Source organism: Melopsittacus undulatus, chromosome 11 (genome assembly GCF_012275295.1).
Source record: "Melopsittacus undulatus isolate bMelUnd1 chromosome 11, bMelUnd1.mat.Z, whole genome shotgun sequence".
Classification (NCBI taxonomy): domain Eukaryota; kingdom Metazoa; phylum Chordata; class Aves; order Psittaciformes; family Psittaculidae; genus Melopsittacus; species Melopsittacus undulatus.
In genome coordinates, this window is record NC_047537.1 from 17264534 (window position 1) to 17274785 (window position 10252).

The 10252-nt window shown below is 42.8% G+C and overlaps 4 non-coding genes across 4 annotated transcripts; 3 read left to right on the top strand and 1 right to left on the bottom strand.

The window, feature by feature from the left end:
* Positions 1–5983: 5983 nt before the first annotated feature.
* LOC115945714 (U6 spliceosomal RNA) lies at positions 5984–6090 on the bottom strand. Its single transcript, XR_004079981.1, has one exon. It is a non-coding gene; the product is annotated as a U6 spliceosomal RNA (small nuclear RNA).
* An 871-nt stretch (positions 6091–6961) lies between these two features.
* TRNAM-CAU (transfer RNA methionine (anticodon CAU)) lies at positions 6962–7033 on the top strand. The gene has a single exon. It is a non-coding gene; the product is annotated as a tRNA-Met (tRNA).
* Positions 7034–8243: 1210 nt separating this feature from the next.
* On the top strand, positions 8244–8315 carry TRNAQ-CUG (transfer RNA glutamine (anticodon CUG)). Its single transcript has one exon. It is a non-coding gene; the product is annotated as a tRNA-Gln (tRNA).
* A 604-nt stretch (positions 8316–8919) lies between these two features.
* TRNAQ-UUG (transfer RNA glutamine (anticodon UUG)) lies at positions 8920–8991 on the top strand. The gene has a single exon. It is a non-coding gene; the product is annotated as a tRNA-Gln (tRNA).
* Positions 8992–10252: the final 1261 nt, after the last annotated feature.

The following is a 10252-nucleotide window of genomic DNA, read 5'->3' on the forward strand; positions in this document are numbered from 1 at the left end:
AGGTAACAAAATAGATCTTTAAATACTCATTTAATAACTTCAGTAAATGTGGTACAAAAGATAGAAAACACGGGTTTTCCAAGCAATGTTCCCAGTACAAATTGCAAAAATCCTCTATAATAATACAGTATAATACTGCATAGGGTATTATTATTTTACCACCATAGCATATTATTATTTTACCTCCTGAGACAAAATCAGACACATCCTCTACAGAGCAGAGAATATGTGAAATTTGACTTGCTTGTTGAAAGTGAAATACTAAATCAGTGACACCAGGGAAAAGAAAATGCATCTAAATTCAAAATCCATGCTGTCACAAACTTTCCAACTGCAGCCAAACACAGCACGTGTTCTACCAGTTTCTTGGCACCTCCACACATTTCTATTTACATATACTGCATTTTAAAATCACTAAATCCACAGACCAAGTTAGCCAGCAATAGTTATGGATAATTTAAACCAAAGAGAGGGACAATCATGCCTGCCAATTTATTATTATTTCTACTGTCAGTGTTGGTAGACTCACAGTAACGAGTCAAACAAGTTATCTCAAGAACTGACTGAAGGCTCATAGAAACATTTATTTGCGGCTGCTGAATCAGCTGAATAATGGAAACAAAAATATTTTGTTTGGGTTTTGTCCAACTTGTACATAACGAAAATAAACTGAAGAAAAAAAGCCATCACGTCCTGAAATCCGTTTCACTATGTCATCATTTACAACAGTACATGAGCAGATTTTCATGACACATTCTAGTGTGTGAGTTAATAGAGGAGGAAATAAAAAAGAAGCAATGAAGAATTACCTTAGCATAATTCTAGGTTCTCTCAAAATAGCACAAATTCTCAGTGGTACTTGTATCTAAGAATAATCCCTTGCATTTTAACCTTTTCTTAAATATGAGAGAATTCCTCCTCTGTCACCATTATTTCTGAAAAATAGATAATTGGTGATACTGTTTCCAGCTAAAAAATACTGTTTAAGAGGCTTTTTGTACTTATTTCTTATGATGGCCTTCACAAATGTAGTCTGTATAAACACATTCACATTCCAAGTAACTTGTTAACCATGTTAACCACTAAAAGCTGTTGTGTGCTTATAGATTCCCGGTTATCCTGAAATTACAGAGCTGCTCGGAGAAACAAAGGGTTACTAACAACATTTACTTTCACCAAGTAACTTTGAAACAAAAGCAAATATGCAGCCACTTGCCTTTTCAGTACATTAAACAAGCTCCTGCTGTCATGCATAGTAGCAAAATTAAAAATAGCATTTAAAAAATTAAGATGTATGGCTGTGTTCCCAATGATGAATTAATAGATTAGAAAAAAAATACCCAAAGCTTTTAAGTTAATGTATCTGGCCATACTTGTGAGGTTTTAAGGAGGTCTATGAATCAGTATTATTTTCTCCAGCTTTAGCCAATTCTGGCTGTGTGGCAGACAAAGCAAAGGAATGCTTTTCACTCCAACAATATTTATATGAATGTTGATTTTACCACTTGGGTGTCCATGCCAGTGAGGTTAATATTTTGCTCCTGAACTGTTTCATACGAGTTCTTTAATAAACATGCATTCCTGGTACAATGGAGTGTATGTTAGACAGCAGCAGCAGCTGCCACTTCAGAATGAAATTTCAAAGCCCATACCCGAGGCTCAGCAAAGGTTAAGGTTCATTTTCCTCCCCAGCAAATGCAAAGAAATGTAACTGAGGACACCAGGTGCAGCACTCTGCCTCCTCCCAAACAGCCACTGCAGCTGTGCAGGAAAGAATTCCAGAGGTTTATATAGTTCATAGCAGCCTCTACTACATTACTTCAACTCACTCTTCTCCTCTTACCATCAAGTTCTCACTGAAAATCCCAGCTACACTATCACCTTTCCACTGATAAATATTTCACTATGTTTCATTAGTTTCCAGAGCAAACATCCTGTCTCTGAGCTCCTTTATATGTAGCTTCCAAATGTAAGCACAGCAGTAACACACCTTACAAACTTATGAAGCCTACTGTCTCCTGAAGCATGTGATTTTGGATATAAAATGCCCTATGCAATCAGTAAACCCAGCAGTATGTTTAAATACGCTATGGGTTATGTATATTTGTGAGATGGGATTGAGAAACTTCTCCCCGGAACTGCCAATGTAAACTTCATATAGTAATTTATCTATGTAATAGAATTAAAACCATACAGAGACCAGGTTTATCTAGCTACGTTTCCAGAAAGCATGGGTATGCTGATCCTTTATCTGGTATATTCTCCAGTTATCATCAATTAAAGGACTCTGAAGACAGAGAGGGTCAATCCAAACCATTATGTTAAGCTGGCATGGAAAGACCTCTACTCCATGAACTGAATCCTTTTAGATTGGGCTTTGTAATATCCTACTGGAGTGCTTCTTCCCTTTGCTCTTTGTTACAAGTGTTATTCCTAGACAAAAAGTGATTTATGACACTAACACAAATTATTGCCATGTTCCAGTGCAATACTGATACCACATGAAAAAATACAGCAGTGGTATTAATTAGCTCTTCACAAAGACCAACTCTCTCATCAATAGCTTTAATCAGTCTGTTTCTCTTCTAACCTGAATTGGACTCAATTACAACAATTTAATAAAGAGAACTAAGGAAAAAGTTGAAAACCACAAGGTTTATCACCATACGACTCATGACAGCAAGTTTTTGCTTGCGTTCAAATCTGTAGTGCTTTCAGAACAACTTATGAAGAACAGCATGCAAAAGATCGACTGTCATGAAGGTTTAAGGTGTAGACTTTCAGAAAACAGGCTCATTTTCAAAGTTGAGCTTTCAGTCTTTCAGGCTTCATGAAACAAGAGAGGAACTATTATATTTTAAGAGATTCTAAGAAAAATTAGCTGTACAGAAATCTAGCAAGACCTGAATTCTCATTGCACCTTGATCCGTGTAAACTAAGTAACACAAAAGTAGAGTTTCTTACCTTTATTGATCACTTCTGAGAGTGATTCATCACATTTAAATTCTTTCACACTTATATTTAAAAGCAGTTAAATTATGCTGTGTGGTACCTAATACGCAATAAAAAACTTTCATGCAGAAAACATGAAATAAAAACCAAGTTGAAAGGAACAGTTAAACAAGCAGAGTCATCAAACCAATAAGCTAGTGCATTTTAATTAGAGAAATACAGCATCTCTAACTGTGGACGACAACCTTAAAAACACGGTGCAGCTGATTGTGCTCAACAGATCACAAAATGCTGGCTTGAGCAGACCAATGAGAACATCAGCTAATGTTCTTCTCCAAGGACTGTTTGGAATGGGATGTTACCAGAACAGGCAGTATCTTGTGATTAACCACAGTTTAAACATAAAACAATGTATCCTGTGCAAGAAGGATGATTTCTCAAACCATAGTGTAGTTCACTAATCTGAAGCAAATGTTAGTTAGATACAAGAACAAGAAAATTATAGTTGAAAATATGGTTGGACAACTTTTAGGGTGGAATGTGTGTGTGTCAGGTTTTGATAGGTTATGTGTGGCAAATGCCCATGACATACTCAAAGTATATAATTGCACATTGTATGCTTAATAAATGATTCTGTACCTCCCTTCTCAGAGCTCATGTCTCCATACACCACATCTAACAATATATTTGCTTCATGCTAACTATTTTTACTTTGTTCCCATCACCATCTGCATCTGTTCTGCTTTTTCTTCTAAAAAGCATCTACCTTGCTTATCTTCACTACCCCATCACAGAATTCAGACTGAACAGGAACAAAATTCCCAAAGCCAAAAAAGCACTACCTGTTTATAAAAGGCCTTCTAAAAACAGTTATTGTTTTCCTTACAGTAATTTTAGATCTTTGAGAGAAACAGTCCACACTGATTTAATGCTTTGCTATGCACACCCTCTAAATAAAGTTGAGGGGTTTTGCCACCAATACCTTTGGGTTGTACCCCTGTCTTCAGTACTGCCATTTTATAGAATCACAGAATGGTTTGGGTTGGAAAGGACCTTAAGATCATCTAGTTACAACCCCCCTGCCATGGGCAGGGACACCACACACTTAACCATCTCACCCAAGGCTCCATCCAACCTGGACCAATCTTTCCCTGTGCTGTTGGTAGCCAGCACTGAATGCCACAACAGTGAGATACTATTGTGTGGAGAAAGGTGGTGAATTATGACCTTGCCAATAAGCAAGAATTTCAGCTACTTTCAGTATTCTTCAGCAATAGGAAGTATTTCCCTATGGAAGCCATCTAAGCAATACTCAGAAGGCCTGCTGGTTTTCTCTAGGAAAACTCAGAACACACGAGCTCCTTGGGAGGTAGCAACACCTGCACCATACAGCTCCTTGTGAGCCCTGTTTTCCCTGAGAGGCTGCAGCTGAAGAGCATTTCTGATCCAGTGACAGAGGCAGCTCTGGTCAGGACAGTGGGGAACTGCCCTGGTGCAGGGTCAGAGTGATGCAGGCCCAACAAATCCTCTGTCAGGACAAGCATCATCCATTCATCTACCTGCAAGCAGCTCAAGTACAAGTTCATATTTTGCTGGTTTTGTAACAGTTCCAACTAATTGTGTAGTATTTACTGCATTAACACAATACTCACGTCTTAATGCTCACACCACTGGCTAAATGGAACAGAATCCCGCTCACATCAAAACATGAGTGATGATTACTTGGTTAACTACGCTGAACTACCACAACTTCCTGATAAAAATTTACGCTAGAAAGACAGTCTGCTTTCCTTAAGAAGACCTGCATGAAAATAAAAGCCCTTTGAGGTGAAAATCCTCACATGGATACTCAGTGGAGCTGGAGGAGGCCACAGCTTCACCAGTGAAGCCCCCGCAAGCCCCAGGGGCAACAGCCTCGCACCCCCGACACCATGGCAGAGTGGTATGGAAAACTCGGGCCGGCTCTTACGGCCAGGGACGAGAGAGAACGCAACGGCACCACCGGCCGCCATGACACTCACCTCAGGGCCCACGGAGCCGCTCCCCGTCACGGGACCCCAGAGCAAGCACACCGCCTATGACACCACCCACCGCCGTTCCCTGTCAGGGCTGAGGTGGGAGCCGCCGTTGGCTGCCTCGAAGCGGGTTTTGGCCACAGGGCTCTCCCTCCGAATGGAGCCGGGGAAGAGCAGGCAGGGGAGAGGCGACTCACGGGAGTTCTGCCGAGATAATTCGGCAGTAGGGATGTGCCTTCCTACTCTGTGCCCGAATTCGCTCAGTGTGGCAGCTGGGAAGAGGCCTTCAATTGTTGACGATAAAAGTATTGTGAGGAGTAACGCGGAGCATGTGTGCGGAGTTGATGTGGGGAGCAACATGTTTTTCCTCATTGACAGCATGGGCTGAGTCAGACCCGCATTGGGGAAAGGACTGTAATGGCAAGAGTGAGAAATAGAGCATACTCCTCACTTAAACGTGTGATAAGCAGTGGTCAGGAGAGCCTTTCCAGTGCTAGAGCCCACGCTGTGTCCAGAGAAAATGAGTTGCTGAGGAGAGCAGATGAAATACGGGAAACAAAACTTGATAAAGCAGATAAACCACAAAAAGGCACTGGTCACTGACACTGCAATGTGAGTCCTCGGGTAAACCTCATGACAGACTTTCTAATTTTGCAAGTCATTTTTTCTGCATCAACAACAGTAAATTGGATAAGCAGTATTAGTGCAAGTGCTAAGGAAAATGTATGGACCCAGATTGTTGTGTATAACCCTGAGCCTCTGGATCTTGGCCTGAGGACAACAAGCTCCACACAGTACAGAAGGAGCCTGAGCCAGGTAAGGTTTCCTCACAGGGACATTCAGACATCAGTTCCTATCCTTGTGCCTTTGAGATCAGTGGCTCCTTGGGGAGAGGAAGCAGTGTGAAAGAAGAATGGGATAACTGGAGGCTGTCCCTGTAATTGCGGCTGTGTCTGTAGCGGCTCAGGACCCGGCTGGGTTTCTGGGCAGGGCGGTGGGTTAGAGATACGGGGGAGAAAAATATGGAACGCTTCACGAATTTGCGTGTCATCCTTGCGCAGGGGCCATGCTAATCTTCTCTGTATCGTTCCAATTTTAGTATATGTGCTGCCGAAGCGAGCACGATCTACCCTTCCTCCCCTTAGGTATTTATAGCCATGGAGTTAGGGCTCCATAAGGACAGGGTGAGTGCCGGTGCCGCGCAGCAGCTGCTGCCGAGCCGAGTACGCTCGGTACCCACTGTCGGCGGGACCGCGCCCGGGTTTGGCCTGCACGGGGGACACCGGACGCGGGGGACGGTGGCTGCGTTCGGTGCCGTGCTCTATGCAAATGAGCGCAAAGCACACTGGGAGAGGCTGTACCGCCACCCGCAGACGGTAGCCGATCGGGGAACCTGTACGTTACGAGTACCGTTCGGAGGAGGCTGAAGGCAGCAGTGTTCAGTTCTTTACAGTCAGCAGTTCTTTACAGTCAGCAATATTGATATTTTCTGTGGTAAAATCTCGTCGTTTTTACTTAAATTAGCTTACCAATTTTCTGTGGTCGCTTTCGCTTATATTAGTTTAATACCTTTTTTCTGTGGTAATATATTGTTGATTTTACTTAAATTAGTGTAATACGAGCTTTCTGTGGTAATATATCCTAGCTCCTACTTGAAGTAGTTTAATACCAGCTTTCTGTAGAACTATATCGTGTTCTTAAATTAGTTGAATATCAACTTTCTATAGTAATACATCGTCGTTCTTGAAGTAGTTTAGTGTCATCTGTGGTAACGTACAGCTCATTTAAACCATTTGTTGTTATTTTAAGTGTCTTGAAGCACATAGGGGCTGTAGTAGGAGCTCCCGCACTAGTGGGGAACGCTCTTACCTGCGCCGGGCAGGGGCTGCCGGTGCTCGCCAGGGCAATGGCAGGAGTATGGGAGTCTCGGTGGCTATGGGGATGTGATTGTTGCAGTCTGCTGTAAGCCAAGGCGGGGTTAAGTTATTGTAAGCAGCAGAGTGGCGCAGCGGAAGCGTGCTGGGCCCATAACCCAGAGGTCGATGGATCGAAACCATCCTCTGCTAGCTGGTGTTTATTTTCGCTTTTTGCTCGGCGGAAGGATCCATGGTGAGGGGGTAGGTTGGTTTCCAGGCGGTTCCATTGCATGAAACTCAACAACCGGTGTGTCCGTGATCACTATCTTTTTATTGTTATTTTTGCTTGTTTATGGGCGTGGAGTTGGTGGTGTGAGTACAGTTGTTTTTCCCGAAACCATCTTGACGTGTAAGGTGGTGGGTGCAAGTAAAGGAAAGACAGAATGCACCACCATATGATTACAACCTTTTCTTCTAGCACTATTTGACGATTTAAATCAGAGACTTGTTTGGGCTGGAAAGGACCTTAAAGCTCAGCCAGTCGCAACCCCCTGCTACCGGCAGGGACACCTTCCACTAGAGCAGGTTGCTCCAAGCCCGATCCAACCTGGCCAGGGATGGGGCAGCCACAGCTTCTTTGGGCACCCTGCGCCAGTGCCTCAGCACCCTCACAGGGATCTCATCTCAAACTCCCCTGTCAGTTTAAAGCCATTCCCCCTTGCCCTGTCCCTACAGCCCTTTGTCTAAAGCCCCTCTCCAGCTTTCTTGTCGGCCCCTTTAAGCACTGGAGCTGCTCTAAGGTCTCCTCGGAGCCTTCTTTTCTCCAGGCTGAACAAGCCCAGCTCTCTCAGCCTGACTCCATAGCAGAGGTGCTCCAGCCCTTGAAGCATCTTTGTGTCCTCATCTGGAGTTGCTCCAACGGTTTCATGTCTTTAATTATGTGTAAAAAGCTTGTTGCATCTGTTGGTAGCTTTTCCAGGTCTTGTCTGTTTAAATGAAACATTCTGTTACCTATATACACTGGTCAGTTAAAACCAAGAGAGGAAATAATGTGGCAAACTAAAACAATAGTTGAGACAAGGAGGCCTGCTTCTTTTCAAATATATTTTCAAAACAAATACTCAAATTTGCATGAAAGCAAAACGAGTATACAGATATGAAGTAAGAATCAGTGCACACAGTATTGGAAGTCTATAATCGAGCTTTAAATTGAATTATCTGAGAAATAGCTTAGTGATGGTTTAATGCTAAGCTGCTTCTAAATGTATGAACTGTGGCATTCTTACACAGAATTGACACGTGCAGAATGCATGAAACAGAAGCAAAGCAAAGAAGAAATTACGGTCGTGAAACAAAATACTTCTGGCTGTTTTTGTTTTGGGATCCCCTCAAAAGAAGTGCGCCGGGGGTCGCTTTCAACGGTTCCATGGTGTAATGGTTAGCACTCTGGACTCTGAATCCAGCGATCCGAGTTCAAATCTCGGTGGAACCTAATGGTTTTTTGCTTGTACTTTTCCTTGCTGGCCATTGTCACGGAAAATGAGTTTAGGGAAAACAGTGTTTTTCACGGGGCGTTGGAGCGCCATAGATTGCCGACATCTCGTGCTACCTGAAAAACGGATTTAAAAGCAAAGAGAAGCAAAACCGTAGAGTTTTCCCGATTTCCCCTTCCCACCCCCTCTATTTATTGTAGGTAGGTTAGGACATTCTTACATTTATGATCTGAAAAATTTCAGTACACTGAAACTTGGATTCGTTTCAGTTCTACGCTGTAAATAACCCGTGTGGTTTGTTCTAACTCCGACTCGTGCATTAGAAAAGCACAAGGCTCTCTGCTGAACGCCAGTGCACGTGTGAGGGTTCCGTCTGCATCTGAACGAAGATGCTATCCCACTGTTCGTGTTTGCTGTCTGACCCTGCATCTTAGCGATCGTTATACCACGAAAACAACCAATATTGTAGAAAGCTCTGCAAGGCTGTGACTTTAGTGGCGCTGAATTCCCTGCCCATCATTCCCACCACCGAGGCGGGAGGGGGATGGGACTCGTTCACTGTGGCGTTATTCCCAGGGCTGGCGGAGGCGAGTGCCACCACCCGGTTCTATGGTGTAATGGTTAGCACTCTGGACTTTGAATCCAGCGATCCGAGTTCAAATCTCGGTAGAACCTGCGATGGAGCCTGCACTTTTAGCTGCCTTTGGTGGCCTCTCGCAGGCCTCTCGCAGGCCTCTCGCAGGCCTCTCGCAGGCTTCGCACGATAGCCTAGATAATGAGCCCCGACAAACCAGCTGCAACGCCAGTGCGCAGCACAGCTGGGTGCTGGCCAAAACATGGATGACCCGGGAACCTGAATGGAAAATGGCTTTTGCTTGATCTGAACTGCATCGTACTATAAAAGTTTTCTTAAATTGCACAGCTATGCAAAAAAAGATTAAACAAGACCTTAAATAGTTCTTACTCCAGTTCCATTAGGTCTTTCATTATATGCTACCATTGTTTTATATTAAGCCTTAAAAAAAAGGGCATTTACACTGAAGAAAATTTGATTTTCAGATTCTGTAAATGTGCAAATTGGGACATTATTTTCGAAGTGTATCTAAATATTCACAGAAAAGCAGAGAGATTTCAGAGTAAGTATAATCTCACTGATTAAATTGTGCAAAGTTCAAACAGAAATTACCTTTCCTTTGCTGACACAAATAATTCTTTCCTCATTTCAAAAGTAGTTAAAGACATCCAAACACCTTGGCTCCCCTCCTCACTTCCTGTTGTTGCTGGTTGTTTACACAGCAACAGCCCTGTTGTACACAACACTGAACATCAGCTCCTCTTGCTTTTTTCTCTGGCCAGGTAACCACTGCTTACTATCCCATTATAGAAATCTAGATCACCTTCAGGATTAGTTATTATTTTGAGGAACCTTCAAGGTCTATAGGCTGTTCTGCGGAAGCCAGGGTACTTACACTCTTTAAAGAAATATATGGAAATGTTTGCCAAATCTATCAATACTTACATAATCTATTGATTAGAAAAAATAAAAAATACCTCTCTTATTTGTCTGGGCCAATTTTCATCCTTTCCCCAACTGTTTCTAAGTATCAAGACTATGCACAATTATCTTTACAGTTCCATGTGCACCAGTGTTTCACGTAAGTGTATATAGTACAGGGCTATCAGCCCCTTTAGACTGGCTCCACCCAGCACCATCATTCCTCCCAAGTAAGGGAGCTTTAAAGCCACTAGATGTTTGTCTGCCTTGGTACGATTCAATACATTATTTGTAAACTTATCCTAGAGAGCAACATTACCATTTCATACTGCTACCCAGCAACTTTCTCCTTCCACTTACCAGTCTGAAGTCCAGCTGTAATCCAGAATACTCATAAATAGCTGATACAGTATTACTGTTACAGACTAAGTATTCATGCTT